General features: G+C 59.3%; 1 pseudogene; it reads left to right on the forward strand.

The window, feature by feature from the left end:
- Window positions 1-15,523, forward strand: part of LOC119091048 (unconventional myosin-VIIb-like) — a 26,008-nt pseudogene extending 10,485 nt beyond the window's left edge.

Consider the following 15,523-nt stretch of genomic DNA (forward strand, 5'->3'; position numbering starts at 1 on the left):
TTTGAACATTTTCTCCGTTCCCAAGGTTTTTTGTTGCAAAACTACGTTCCTGCTTGGGAGATTACTTCACTGGACGGCTTGGTTCTCAACTTATGCTCCTGTGTTCACATGCATTTCGGCGTACAGAAACAACGGTGTCGTGCAGCAGTCCGCAAATGCGATTGCCTCATGACTGATTTCAATTTCATGTTCTCCGCCCCTGTTGATCGCGTGCTTCACGGCCAAGGTCACACTCCACCCTGAAGTCTCTCCCAGTGGCGCATACAGGCCCCTGTTAAAGGGGAAGGGGTCACACGCTGTCGCCCAGATAGGCGAACACAGTACACCGCTGCGCATGGTACGGCTGCGTATTACACCGCTGCGTATATCTCTCAGACGTCTGCCTTTTCTCCGACTAGAATCGTATCAACACGCCTCGCTCCCTGTGATTCTTGCCGGCGCCCCTGGCGCTCCTCGCCGCAATGGCTCTGCGCCCACCTCCGCCGGTAATCAGGTTCCCAGTTGGCCTCCTGTCAGGGAGCCGGGCCGGGGCACGCAACAGACTTCGCCGGAGCTGATCAGGCTCATTCTTTCTTCTCTCCACTCGTCGACGGTAATCGGGCATTTCCGAGGTCAGCCCGGGCCTCCACCTTGTCGCGCTGGGCTGTGCGCCGACTCCGAGCTAGACGGGGGACGAGCTGAGCTGGCGGTGCGGGACGGAGCGAGTTAGATCGTCGCGATGAATGAGAACAGCTTGCTGATCACAGTTCTGGCGTTATAAGAGCAGCGTTATTGTTAGGACACCTGTGTGACAGGTGAACACAAGCAGCCATGTAATAAGGACATCAAATATCCCTCAATCAGGGGATGGATTCAGGGAACCGTCGGCGCTGTGATTTGGCCTTACCTCGCCCGGTGGCTTTTCCTTCCTTGCTGCCTGACATGTGCCTAATACCGACTATGGTGTGCCGCTCTCCGCACGGTCAGAAGCATCCTGAGTAGGGCAACCTGGAAATCTGCCATGTGCGGAGCTCCCCGGAAAACCTTCTGCCCTCCAATAAATATCCGGCCATTCCAGAGTATTGCGGTGCTGTTGTGACCATCTACTGATCAGCACGCGGAAAGCCTGGTTGTACTCTTTAGCGGCATGTTAGGACTCAATGCAAGCCCGAAAATGCACAAATGGGCGGGAAAGCGGATGGCAAGGTTGAACTTTCGACTTTCTTTGCCGATTTTTTTGTGATGCACTGCCATATTTTGCTTGAGCGCTTTGCCATATGGTGCTTGACCGACATATTTTAAACCGTCTCGTTACAAAGAGGGATTGTTGCGTTGGAGGCGACGTCAGAGATATGCTGCGTTGATTGTTTGTTTCGGTTTTATCGCCGCGATCGATCAAAACAGAGCGATCAGACGGATGCTCACCGGCGGTGTCACCACGCCCAGCGTGCGCAGCTGCGACGGCTGCTGGCGATAACCGCTCGCCTTTAGATCCCGCCCGTCCCCTGTCCCGCCGGGTCGCCTTCAGATCCCGCCCGTCCCTGTCCCGTCGGGTCGCCTTAGATCCCGCCCGCCCCTGTCCCGCCGGGTCGCCTTAGATCCCGCCCGTCCCCTGTCCCGTCTGGTCGCCTTCAGATCCCGCCCGTCCCCTGTCCCGCCGGGTCGCCTTCAGATCCCGCCCGTCCCTTGTCCCGCCGGGTCGCCTTCAGATCCCGCCTGTCCCTTGTCCCGCCGGGTCGCCTTAGATCCCGCCCGCCCCTTGTCCCGCCGGGTCGCCTTAGATCCCGCCCGTCCCCTGTCCCGTCTGGTCGCCTTCAGATCCTGCCCGTCCCCTGTCCCGTCTGGTCGCCTTAATATCCCGCCCGTCCCCTTTCCCGTCTGGTCGCCTTCAGATCCCGCCCGTCCCCTGTCCCGCCGGGTCGCCTTCAGATCCCGCCCGTCCCCTGTCCCGCCTGGTCGCCTTCAGATCCCGCCCGTCCCCTGTCCCGCCTGATCGGTCGAGACAAATGACGGCCGGCGCGACGATGACTCAGCTGACCGCATAAGGCCTGGCTGGCTGGCGCCGGATAGGGGGCGGGGGAGGGCGACTGTCTCACGTGTTCACGTACTGGACTGAGGCCCATCCATGAACATTGCACACAGTGGCTTACCGCCAGCCCAAGTGCAGTGCGACACAAATCATTGCTACCAAACTGGGACGAATGAACGCTTAAGTTGTGCTGATCAGTGCAATCTGTCAAAGTGCATCCTAACGGTGCAAGCCGTATTGTGTGCTGAAAGTGACGCGCTTGAATTAATTTGGCGCTGCAGCGCCGGTAAGCCGGAACTTGCATCAGTTGGAGGGTGCTCAGATCAGCCTCACCACCACGGTATTAAGATGCTTTTTACCTGCGCTGATGTGGATCTTGCGGTAACGGCTTACGACTCCCTCCACTTCGCTGCGCTGTGCTGGCGGCGCGCTGTAATCTCCGTGTGGGTACGGCCGGTGCGCTCGACAAAGCAAAGGGAAACTGACTTACTGCTGAGCGTCCAGGATTTTTTCCCGGCAATAAACACCAGCAGAATATGTATAAATTGTTCACCTATGGTAGAGAAAAAAACAATGAATCGTGAAGACGGGCTGGTCTGAGTTGAAATTCTGCTGTGCGCCTTCAAATGTTTCCTCTCTTAAAATTTCATCCAAGAACAAGCAAAGCTCCTGGCGGCGTACTAGACACCAGTCCCGCATATGCGTGCATGAGTCTATCACTAACACTTTCCTGCACTCATCACTGAAGGACTTCTCTTGCCGCGCTTGCTTCAGTACCCAGTCGGGCTGCCTTTGTCCCGGGAGGCAGTGGACCTCAGTCGTCCCGGGAGGCCCGACCTTCAGTGGACCTCAGTCGTCCTGGGAGACAGCGGACCTCAGTCGTAACGGGAGACAATGGACCTCAGTCGCCCCGGAGGCCCGACCTTCAGTGGACCTCAGTCGTCCCGGGAGACAGCGGACCCCAGTCGTAACGGGAGACAATGGACCTCAGTCGTCCCGGGAGGACAGCGCCCTCAGTGGACCTCAGTCGTCCCTGGAGACAGCGGGCTCAGTCGTCAGTGGACCTTAGTCGTCCCGGGAGACAGCGGGCCTCAGTCGTCAGTGGACCTTAGTCGTCCCTGGAGACAGCGGGCCTCAGTCGTCAATGGACCTCAGTCGTCCCGGGAGACAGCGGGCCTCAGTCGTCAGTGGACCTTAGTCGTCCCTGGAGACAGCGGACCCCAGTCGTCAGTGGACCTCAGTCGTCCCGGAGACAGGGGCCTCAGTCGTCAGTGGACCTTAGTCGTCCCGGGAGACAGCGGACCCCAGTCGTAACGGGAGACAATGGACCTCAGTCGTCCGGGAGACAGCGGGCCTCAGTCGTCAGTGGACCTTAGTCGTCCCGGGAGACAGCGGCCTCAGTCGTCAGTGGACCTAGTCGTCCCGGGAGACAGCGGGCCTCAGTCGTCAGTGGACCTTAGTCGTCCCGGGAGCAGCGGGCCTCAGTCGTCAGTGGACCTCAGTCGTCCCTGGAGACAGGGCCTCAGTCGTCAGTGGACCTTAGTCGTCCCGGGAGACAGGGGCCTCAGTCGTCAGTGGACCTTAGTCGTCCCTGGAGACAGGGACCTCAGTCGTCAGTGGACCTTAGTCGTCCCGGGAGCCAGCGGGCCTCAGTCGTCAGTGGACCTTAGTCGTCCCGGGAGACAGCGGGCCTCAGTCGTCAGTGGACCTTAGTCGTCCCGGGAGACAGCGGACCTCAGTCGTCAGTGGACCTTAGTCGTCCCGGGAGACAGCGGGCCTCAGTCGTCAGTGGACCTTAGTCGTCCCGGGAGACAGCGGGCCTCAGTCGTCAGTGGACCTTAGTCGTCCGGGAGACAGCGGGCTCAGTCGTCAGTGGACCTTAGTCGTCCCGGGAGACAGCGGGCCTCAGTCGTCAGTGGACCTTAGTCGTCCCGGGAGACAGCGGGCCTCAGTCGTCAGTGGACCTTAGTCGTCCCGGGAGACAGCGGCCTCAGTCGTCAGTGGACCTTCAGTCGTCCCGGGAGACAGCGGGCCTCAGTCGTCAGTGGACCTTAGTCGTCCCGGGAGACAGCGGGCCTCAGTCGTCAGTGGACCTTAGTCGTCCCGGGAGACAGCGGGCCTCAGTCGTCAGTGGACCTTAGTCGTCCCGGGAGACAGCGGGCCTCAGTCGTCAGTGGACCTTAGTCGTCCCGGGAGACAGCGGCCTCAGTCGTCAGTGGACCTTAGTCGTCCCGGGAGACAGCGGGCCTCAGTCGTCAGTGGACCTTAGTCGTCCCGGGAGACGCGGCCTCAGTCGTCAGTGGACCTTAGTCGTCCCGGGAGACAGCGGGCCTCAGTCGTCAGTGGACCTTAGTCGTCCCGGGAGACAGCGGCCTCAGTCGTCAGTGGACCTTAGTCGTCCCGGGAGACAGCGGACCTCAGTCGTCAGTGGACCTTAGTCGTCCCGGGAGACAGCGGGCCTCAGTCGTCCCGGGAGCCAGCGGGCCTCAGTCGTCAGTGGACCTTAGTCGTCCCGGGAGACAGCGGGCCTCAGTCGTCAGTGGACCTTAGTCGTCCCGGGAGACAGCGGGCCTCAGTCGTCAGTGGACCTTAGTCGTCCCGGGAGACAGCGGCCTCAGTCGTCAGTGGACCTTAGTCGTCCCGGGAGACAGCGGACCTCAGTCGTCAGTGGACCTTAGTCGTCCCTGGAGACAGCGGACCTCAGTCGTCAGTGGACCTTAGTCGTCCCGGGAGACAGCGGGCCTCAGTCGTCAGTGGACCTTAGTCGTCCCAGGAGACAGCGGCCTCAGTCGTCAGTGGACCTTAGTCGTCCCGGAGACAGCGGCCTCAGTCGTCAGTGGACCTCAGTCGTCCCGGGAGACAGCGGACCTCAGTCGTCAGTGGACCTTAGTCGTCCCGGGAGACAGCGGGACCTCAGTCGTCAGTGGACCTTAGTCGTCCCGGGAGACGGCGGGCCTCAGTCGTCAGTGGACCTTAGTCGTCCCTGGAGACAGCGGCCCTCAGTCGTCAGTGGACCTTAGTCGTCCCTGGAGACAGCGGACCTCAGTCGTCAGTGGACCTTAGTCGTCCCTGGAGACAGCGGTCCTCAGTCGTCAGTGGACCTTAGTCGTCCCGGGAGACAGCGGGCCTCAGTCGTCAGGGCCTTAGTCGTCCCGGGAGACAGCGGGCCTCAGTCGTCAGGGCCTTAGTCGTCCCGGGAGACAGCGGGCCTCAGTCGTCAGGGCCTTAGTCGTCCCGGGAGACAGCGGGCCTCAGTCGTCAGCGGGCCTTAGTCGTCCCGGGAGACAGCGGACCTCAGGGCGGCATCGCCTCCGGCATCTCAGGCTGTTATCTTGACTCCGACCTGATATGGTGACGCCCGTCCAACGTAACGTCTGCCTCCCGAATAGCACCGACGACGGCAGGCTTTCCTGCGCGGTATGGCGTCACACGCCATGCCTTCGCCGATTGGCTAAATAGTTCCGCAGTGGTGTGATGATGTCATGCGGACGTCATCGTCTCTCAGCACGCTCCAAGACTGACACGCTTTCCAGCTATCCACCGGTCTGTATGACGTCATGTTGACGCCACCGCGCGCGCTCGGCAGGCTCCAGCGGCAGCGGCAAAACGTACGCGTCGATGTTGCTGTTGCGCCAGCTGTTCGACGTGGCTGGCGGCGGCCCGGAGACGGATGCCTTCAAGCACCTGGCGGCCGCCTTCACTGTGCTGAGGTCCCTCGGCAGCGCCAAGACCGCCTCCAACTCAGAGTCCAGTCGCATTGTGAGTGCCTGGTGGTGATGAGTACAATTGCCGAGTGCATAGCGCTTTCGGCTCCGGCATGGGGGCCCAGGTTCGAATCCCGGTTGCGCCATGTTCCGTGAGCACTAATGCGTTGGCCACCAGCGTAGTCTCTGGTGCTCCATAATGCGTGCGGAACCACAGGCGTCGCGTTCACTAAAGACGATTGAGTGCTTGGCGGCTGGTGCAGTTATTCTCGCGGGGTTCAGAAAGCAGTCATGAGTGACTAGGAACGGGCGTTGCGATGATGTTTTGAAGTTGGTGGTTCGGTTGGTTAGCCAGAGGCCACCGCAGGTAGGCTCACATTCCTAATGACAGTTATCGGGCTCGAAGCGAAGGATGAGTACAATTGATGTCGTCGGCGGATCAGATGGTTGACTGGCACATCGGCCGAAGTAGAAACAGTCGTCCCGGCTGTGCTCATCTGGCAGCAATGGTCAGTTTCAGACTCAGATCTTCAAATCTTCCTCAGATAAGTCCAAGTCAAGATGCTACGTGAAGAAGATGGCGACGGTGATGCTGGTGATGCTCATAACCATGCCTTACCACAGGGTCACTTCATCGAGGTTCAAGTAACAGACGGCGCCCTGTATCGTACAAAAATCCACTGCTACTTCCTCGACCAGACCCGCGTGGTGCGGCCCCTCACCGGCGAGAAGAACTACCACATCTTCTACCAGATGCTGGCCGGCCTCAGCGCCGACGAGCGAGGTGAGAGGCCACGAGTGGGCCCTCTGCCAAGCCTGTCACATGACTGGGACGGCTTCCCACTGCCTCGTCTTCTTGACGCCGTTCATCTCCTGACTAGTGATTTTCTCATTAGCACCGACCTGTCCGCACTCGGCGGTCCATCGTGGGCGATGTCCCGTCCCCTGACTGATGTACCCCACCGACTCTGACAAACCCATCCTGGAGTATCGTGTTGGCGCTGGTCTCTCGCCGTTGAGTGTTTCACGCTGTCGTCTCTCGTCGACATCCGCCCCCTCCCCCTCCCCCCTCTGGCCTCGTCTGTCGACACCGCTTCATCCCGCGGTCACCGACTTCGTGATCCCCTCTCGTCCGTGTCACCGCCCCTTCCCGCGGCTGCCGGCTCCGCGCTCCCCCCTCCCCTCCCCCCCCCCCCCCCCCCCACCTCGTCTGTCGACAACGCCCCTCTCGCGGCCGTCGGCTCCGCACCGACGCCCCTCACTCCCCCGTCGTCCGTTTGACCCCTCCCCTCCCGTGGCCGCCGGCTTTGCACTGATCCCACCCCCTCGTCCGCCGACACCGCCCCTCCCGCGGGAGCCAGCTCCACACTGATCCCACGCTCTCGTCCGCCGACACCGCCCCTCCCGCGGGCACCGGCTCCACACTGATCCCACCCCCTGGTCCGTTGGCACCGCTCCCTCCCGCGGCCGCCGCCTCTACGCTCCCGCTCGTCCATTGACACCGCTCCCTCCCGCGGCCGCCGCCTCTACGCTCCCGCTCGTCCGTTGACACCGCTCCCTCCCACGGCCGCCGCCTCTACGCTCCCGCTCGTCCATTGACACCGCTCACTCCCACGGCCGCCGCCTCTACGCCCCCGATCGTCCATTGACACCGCTCACTCCCACGGCCGCCGGCTCCTCACTGATCCCACCCCTGGTCCGTTGGCACCGCTCCCTCCAGCGGCCGCCGCCTCTACGCTCCCGCTCGTCCATTGACACCGATCCCTCCCACGGCCGCCGGCTCCTCACTGATCCCACCCCCTGGTCCGTTGGCACCGCTCCCTCCCGCGGCCGCCGCCTCTACGCTCCCGCTCGTCCATTGACACCGATCCCTCCCACGGCCGCCGCCTCTACGCTCCCGCTCGTCCATTGACACCGATCCCTCCCACGGCCGCCGCCTCTACGCTCCCGCTCGTCCGTTGACACCGTTCACTCCCACGGCCGCCCGCTCCGCCACGTTGACGCCGCCCTTCCGCCGCCGGCAGCCAAGCTGCACCTGGAGGGCTGCACGCTCTCCAGCCTGCGCTACTTGCGCCAGGGCGACACGCGCCAGGACGACAAGGAGGACGCGCGCCGCTTCGAGGCCTGGAAGTCGTGCCTGGGTGTGCTCGGCATCCCGTTTATGGACGTGGTGCGGGTACTGGCCTCTGTCCTGCTGCTCGGCAATGTCACGTTCGCGGACGGCCCCGGCATTGAGGTGAGGAGTGGAGGGCGGAAGCGAGGAGTGGTGTTTGGGAGTGAAGGTTTGGACCAGGGTGTGGGGTAGTTTGATGCGGGGGCTCTCGTTCTTGACGGCGCTAATCTCACACCCTCACACGTGAAAATTTGGCGGGTTGGCCTTGCTTTTTACAAGATTGCTCGTTTTTACGGCCGTTTGCATGTGGAATCCCAGACTAGACCCCGTCGCCTTTGATCACGTTCGTCATGAACTCTTGTGTCCGCATCTGGTGTAAACGATTTGCTTTGGTATTAAGACTGTTTACCCCTTGTGTATGTAACCGTGACTTGGCACGAAACCCGTACCATATATATTATGTTGTTACACTCCCTGTTTATCGCATTCCAAAGCTGGACAAGGGCAGAAACAGTCTCCGTGTCCCTCTAACGTCCTCGTGTTTGCCAAGTGGAAGCACGGTGTCGACAGGAACCGTGGTAAGCCCTGTAACGTTTGCTGCATGTCCTTGGCAGGAGAGATTGCGACGCAAGCTCCAACCTCCCCATGACATCACAGGTCACGTGACAGACCTCCGACGACGTGCTTTCTAACGTGGCCCGTGCGCTGCAGGTGGAGGTGCAGAACCAGAAGGAGCTGCACTCGGTGGCGGCGCTGCTCGGCTTCAACGCACAGGCGCTGCAGCGCGGTCTCACCTCCCGCACCCACAACGTGCGCGGCCAGCTGGTGAAGTCGCTGTGTGACGCCAACATGTCCGGGTGAGTCGCCGGTCCCGGGCGCTCGGCTCCCGAGGGACCCGCAGACCTGCGTGTGGAGGCTCCGGCTGGGCTGTGCAGGCTGGCCGTCTCGGTCACAGGACTCGGGCTTACGGGGTTCTGATTTCAGATTCCAACTCAGAGCCTGACTCTCACTCTGAGACAGGAATGCAGGCACTCAGGCAACGACTCATATGTAGTTTGAAGACCCATAAATGGGCTCAGGGACTCGCAAGCTGAAGCTCAGACTAACAGACTGAGACTCGGGAAGATTAGTTTTGGAAACTGGGACCCAGACACAAGCTAGAGACTACCCCGGGACCTGGAGACATCGGGAGATTCGAATGAGCAGTCTCAGACTTGATTTCACACATATTCAGGTCAGAGGCCATGAGCGGGGTTTTATATTGAGGCGTGCGGCTCCGGGGGGGGGGGGGGGGGGAAACGCAAAGCAGATGGATGGATCGAAGAGACACGAAGGCACATTCGCGCCAGTATCATTCGCGCCAGTTTGTGTGTTCCCGGTAGCCTGTTCTCGCGCCAGTTTGTGTGTTCCCAGTAGTCTGTTCTCGCGCCAGTTTGTGTGTTCCCGGTAGCCTGTTCTCGCGCCAGTTTGTGTGTTTCCGGTAGACTGTTCTCGCGCCAGTTTGTGTTGTCTCGGTAGCCTGCTCTGCGAGGCGCGCACCAGTCTTTCTGCTCTATTAGGTTGTCTTGTGCAAAAGCAACACATTCGGGCGACCTGGACCACGCATGAGAGAAGCAATGTTTGATTTCTCTGTGAGGACGTCCGTGTTCGTTAATCTTTAGTAAAGCTTACGTAACGCTGTGACAGCTGGCATCCCCCTCCTTCTGACGCGCCTCCCTCGTGGGCAGCCGCTGACGCCCCCTCCCTATGACGCGCCTCCTTCATAGATAGCCAGCTGAAGCCCCCCCCCCCCTCTGACGCGCCTCCTTCGCGGGCAGCCAGCTGACGCCCCCCCCCCTCTGGCGCACCTCCCACGTGGCCAGGCAGCTGAGCCCCCCCCCCTCCCTTTGACTCCCTCGTGGCCAGGCAGCTGAGTTCACCCTCTGACTCCCTCGTGGACAGCATGACGCGGGACTCGCTGGCCAAGGCCCTCTACTGCCGCACGGTGGCCACGATCGTGCGGCGCGCCAACTCGCTGAAGCGCATCGGCTCCACGTCGGGCACGCTCAGCTCGTCGGACGACTCGCACGTGCACCTGGACGCCCAGTCGGCGCACGCGTCTACCGTCGGCACGGCCGGCAGCCGCGCCAGCAAGAGCATGAGCGTGCTGAACTCGGCCGTGCGCCACGCCACCGACGGCTTTATCGGCATCCTGGACATGTTCGGCTTCGAGGATCCCAAGGTGAGGCTTTGGTGGTGCTGCGATTGGGGTTTCGAGGGCTATGCGCTTGGAGTTTCGGGGTTCTTGCGGATGGGGGCTTGGCTGCAACCAGACTGGGCTTTGGGGACGCTGAGGCTGGGCTTTGAGACCTGAGAAGGCCTAAGGAGTGAGACAGTTGGGTCTTCTAGCATTTGAGGCTTTATGTCGTCATGCTCAGTTTTCAAGCTCCGTTGGCCTGTATTTTGGACAGTGACAAATGTGTTAAGGCTGACTTGAATGGGATTTCGAGAACCCTGAGGTGGAATGTTGAGTCTCGTTGTTTGATGGCTCTGAGACCAAATGAGTCATCTGGAGTGGTGGGGTGAGGACTGCCTGCAAGACGGCGAAGGAGAGGTTGTGTTCCGGACATTGCACAGCCGAACTTCAACACAGTGAGACGAAGCTCCGTTTCATTCTTTTAAAGTTTGGCATCTCATCCCACGAATGTCGTCATTTCAATTTCAACGCACCAATGACGTCGCAGCACTCGTGCCACCATCGCCCGTATGCCACCCGTAGCGTCATAATCCGACTGCGCTGACGTCACGGTCTCATGCCTGCTTCAGCCGGTCGCACCTGGAACACCTGTTGCATCAACCTGTGCTCGGAGACGATTGCAGCACTTCTACAACACGCACATCTTCAAGTCGAGCCTGGAGTCGTGTCGTGAGGAGGGCATCACGTGCGAGGTGGAGTGGAGTACGGTCGACAATGTACCCTGCCATCGACCTCATCAGCTCGCTGGTGGAGTGAGCTCCGTGGGGGTGGTCTAGAGCTGGACACAGAGCCGGAAGTAAAGTGAACTTAGAGGTGTTTCCGACCGTGATGCTGCTGAATGCTAGAGTTCGGTTCGCGATGCATGGAAACGGAAATACATAGCATCAGATGACCGAGTAGGAAATTTGAGTAGTAAAAATGGTTTTCTAAGAGGTTGCGTGTGTGGCTGCAACTTCAGTTGAAATCAGATACTTATTTTATTGGTCACGATGTTGAAATGTCGTAATAATTCCGTGAAACTTTCTGTCGGCTTCCTGTTACTTGGGAAAAGTGGCAAAGTGCGCAACCTTGACCCATTCCCCTTGACCCTGGCTCAACCCATGTGGCCATGACCTGTCCGTGACACTGTGACCCCGGCGGGGTGACCCCTGAAAGTGACTGGTGACATCCGCCAGCGCACCGGCCTGCGTCGATGCTGGACATCGAGTGCAGCGTGCGCGGCTCGCCAGAGACCTACCTGCAGAAGGTGCGCGTGGCGCACAAGAACAACGGCCGCCTGCTGGAAGCGCGCGCCACCAGCCCGGCTGCTTCGGCGTGCAACACTACGCGGCTGGCACGGTGGTCTATACGGCCGCCGACTTTCTCGGTGTGAGCTGGCTGGCTGGTGCTCGCCAGGGGCGAGAAGGAGAGCCGTTTGGGGAGGCGGGGCAAGTTTGAGGAGGTGATGCTTTGGGGTCAGAGTGAATTGGAAGAAATATGCTGTTGTGGGCCTGAGCGTACACCCAAGGCATGTAACTCGCGAATATGGCTTGCCCCTGTGCTTGCCCCCCACCTGACATTTTGTGTGTGGAATTAGGATTTTCTCGCAGTTCTCAAGTTTCGTGTCAAAGTTGCACGACGTCGCGAACTCGAGGCAGACCACGTGCACCGAGGATGTACTGCAGACGCCAGCCCTGACACGTGGCTCCTGCCCGCAGACACAACAAGGACTGTGTGCCGGACGACCTGGGTGTCTGTATTTACAAGCAGAACTGCAGCTTCGGCTTCGCCAGCCACACTGTTCGCTCGGAACTGAAGGCGCTCTACAGCCAGGAGACGGTGCCGCGGGGCGTCAGCTTCCGCATCAGTCCCACCAGCCACACCGACCTGTGAGCAGAGGGCCACACACACGGGGCTGGAGGCCGGCAGCGGGACTCCACTGGTGGAGGTGTTGAGGTGGAGTCATGCACGTGTGGTTGTCTTGAACCACAACGACGCAAAGGTTTTGGAATGGGTGAATTTGTTGTGCTGAATTAGTAGTTGTGTGAATTACTTCGCACAAGCTTGATGATAAAGTGAGTCTCTTGTAATCACGTGGGAACATCTCTGCTGCTGGCTGGGAAATCAGAGCTGCAAACTCGAGCCGACCCCTGGGTTCTATTGCGTTCTCTGCCTGCTAAGCCTTCGGAAATTCTACAACAAAATGAATAAAAGGGCTCCGAAAACTTTGATAGACACGATAGATAACAGGACAGATAACAGCACGAGTATCTGTACGATTACCTAAATAAACTGGGTTGTGGTAGCTAGTCTCAGGAAGGACAGCTGCACATTAAGTAAGACCGCAGAAGTCCCTTGTTATCGCTTTGACAAACAGTATGACTTGTGGGCTCCATCTGCAGTCCGCGCCATGCCTAACCTATCCATGCCTAGCCGCTGTGCAAACCGACACCGGCTGCTGTCGCCGCCAGGCAAAACGGCGACGAGCCGGTGTCGACGCTGACGCAGGACTTCCACACGCGGCTGGACAACCTGCTGAGGACGCTGGTGCACGCCAAGCCGCACTTCGTCCGCTGCGTCAAGGCCAACGGCGCCGAGAGCCCGCTGGCGTTCGAGCGACCCACGGTCATGCGCCAGATCCGCGCCCCTGCAGCTGCTCGAGACCGTCAACCTGATGGCGGCGCGGTTGAGTAGCGGTGGGGGGAGGAGTAGAAGCGCGCACCAACCTGATGGCGGCCGGTGAGTAGCGGTGGGGGGATGATTAGAAGCGGGCACATTCGAAACGTGGCTGAAGTGTGACATTCAAGAGAGAAGTGAGGATTGGATGTAGCGCGTCTCACGCCTGGAAATTGGTGAGCTATATTGTCCCCATTGATTTTGACGGTTTTCTGACCTCGATCTTTTCATCTTCTGATGTCGTTACATCCGGCCTGATCTGATCTTTTGATTTTGTCTGTCTTCGCCGCCAGGCTATCCCCACCGAATGCGCTTCAAGGCGTTCAACACACGCTACCGGCTGTTGGCGCCCTCTAAGCTGTTGCGCCGCACCGAGGAGAAGGCTGTCGAGGACTGTCGTCTCATCCTGGAAAGTTTCCGTGCGACGCTGGCGCCATCTATTGTGCAACAGGAGAACGTCAGCACCGGCTGGGCGCTCGGCAAGCGGCATATCTTCCTCACGTGAGTATATGTGTCCCGTAAAAAACGCCACTGGGGAATTGTGGGATTGTTTGATTCATTTCAGTTGTCACAAGCTTGCTCCAAAGTGGCATGGACTCCGCTTGTAATCACACTCCTGGTGGCATGCCATCAGTCTGCACCGTCCATGCCCGTTTCATGTGAAGTCACTTTCCGTCCTCGGTGTGCCGTCGCTGCCGGCTGCTCCACTACCGTCGCTGACGTCCGCCTCTGCCCGCAGTGAGGGTGCGCGCCAGCAGCTGGAGCAGCTGCGCGAGCAGATCCGGCGTCGCGCCGCCGTGCTCGTGCAGAGCGCGTGGCGCGGCTGGCGCGTGCGCCGCCGTTGGCCGCAGATGCGCCGCAACATGGAGCACCGGCAGCGTAACAAGAGCGGGCCCGACCCGGCCGCGGCCGCAAGGCCGATCGCAGGTCAGTGGCGGCTGCGAACGCGGCGCAGCAGCCGCTTGGACCGGGCGGGACGTACCTTTTTCCGAATGTTGGTACGTAGGTTCCGAATGTTGGTACGTTTTTTTTATTTTAGGCCATTGGTGTTGCCGTCTTGAGTTCAAGCAGACGTGCTTCTAAGGATACTGCAGTTTACCGAGCTGTTTCCGCCCTGTTGTCATATCCTTCTGGAGTTAGCGTTCCTCTGATCAGGCCTCATTTGCATCCAGTCTTTTCGCTACGGGCTGACCCGAACTCCATCTTCATGCACGCTGGCATAGCACATGCGCACGCATGTGAAGCGAATCAAATACAAAATGCAGATGCGTGAGGATTGTAACGCTGTGCCGTGTGCTGTGACGATTGTTTGCTTCGTAGTTGATCCTTGAGGTGAGGTTGTGTGCTGCCTAGCGTCAGGACGAGGTCTGACCACGACCAGGGTCGTGACTCTGCGTAGGTTACACAACGCGGGCGAGTCCGAGTATCTCGTGGCCGAATATAGATAGCCTTCTTACTTACATTTTTAATCGACAGTGAGAAGAAGAACGTTGATCTACCAGATGAAGCGTTACAAGATGGTGATTGGTCCAACTCGTAACGAAAAAAACTTATTAGACCTTTCTACTTACATTGCTTGTTTCTACATCAACCACTATATACATCTATACACATATGCAATATGCATCTATATATGCATCTTGTTACCTCTATGCACACCTATATACCTCTATACCCATGTCATTAAATCTTCCATCTATGTATCTATATTAAACTTATCAGGCGAAGATGAGCATGCCGTCTGGACATGATCTGCCTTACCATGATGCTTGGTTGGCTTTATACCGTCTAATCTTACGTGACTCTTGTGAGCCTACATAAACTGACGCGATAGAGCACGAGCGACGGTCTAGCCCGGCTTGACCTGTGGCTTGATCGGACCTGACCCTGGCAGGCACGCCTCCGCCGGACGCGCTGGACCGCTGTGACCAGAAGACGATCCAGCAGACGTGCTCGCTGTTCGGCCTGGACCTGGAGCGGCCACCGCCGCTGCCGCGGGCCCGCTCCTACACTGTGGCCGGCAACAAGAAGATGGGCTATCCGCAGGGGCGCATCATGAAGATGACCTTCCCTGGTAAGTCCAGCGTTGCGGGACGCCACACCGGAAATGGCTTTCCTCGTGTGCACGAACACGTGCCGACTGCACATTGCGCTCTTGCATCAGCTGACAGACATTCGGCAGCTCATGCGGCCTGTATGTTTTGATGAATAAGTTAGCGGGTAGCGTCGATTTTACATCTTTCCCGATGTAAATATGTTATAGTTTTCATAGGGAGCTTTAATTTCCAACGTTCGCATGGGGAAAGACGCAATTACAAAACGGATAATAGCCGCCGCGAAGTACTTCCACAGGTTTCCTTGTCTTTGTTAAGTCTTTGTCTTTGTATTTGCCGCCAGATGTCCCTAGCTATCTAGAGCTGCTCACTAAGCATTACTATCGCTTTTCGACGAACCGAAATCCCTCATTTACCGTTTGTTCTTATGACACTGAGGGTTATGACCCCGTTACGTCACGATGCGCCGCGCTGATCTGCTGCTGTGACGCCATCGTGACGCCGGTGAATGGCTTCTCGGCAGAGGGCGGCGGCGAGGTGACGCTGCTCAAGGGCGAGAAGGTGGTGGTGGTGGGCGCGGCCACCCGGCGCGGCCACCTGCTGGTGCAACATCCAGCCGGCACCGTGGCTGTGCCTTACCAGTTCATGGAGCTGAAGCCGCTGCCGCTGCCCACCTGACGGACCGCTGGACGCTGTCGACCGCTGCCTCGTGCGGGCGCGCCGGCCGCTACGCACGGCCGGCCGTTGGCAGGC

This window comes from Pollicipes pollicipes, unplaced genomic scaffold (genome assembly GCF_011947565.3).
Source record: "Pollicipes pollicipes isolate AB1234 unplaced genomic scaffold, Ppol_2.1 Scaffold_3216;HRSCAF=3773_pilon_pilon_pilon, whole genome shotgun sequence".
Classification (NCBI taxonomy): domain Eukaryota; kingdom Metazoa; phylum Arthropoda; class Thecostraca; order Pollicipedomorpha; family Pollicipedidae; genus Pollicipes; species Pollicipes pollicipes.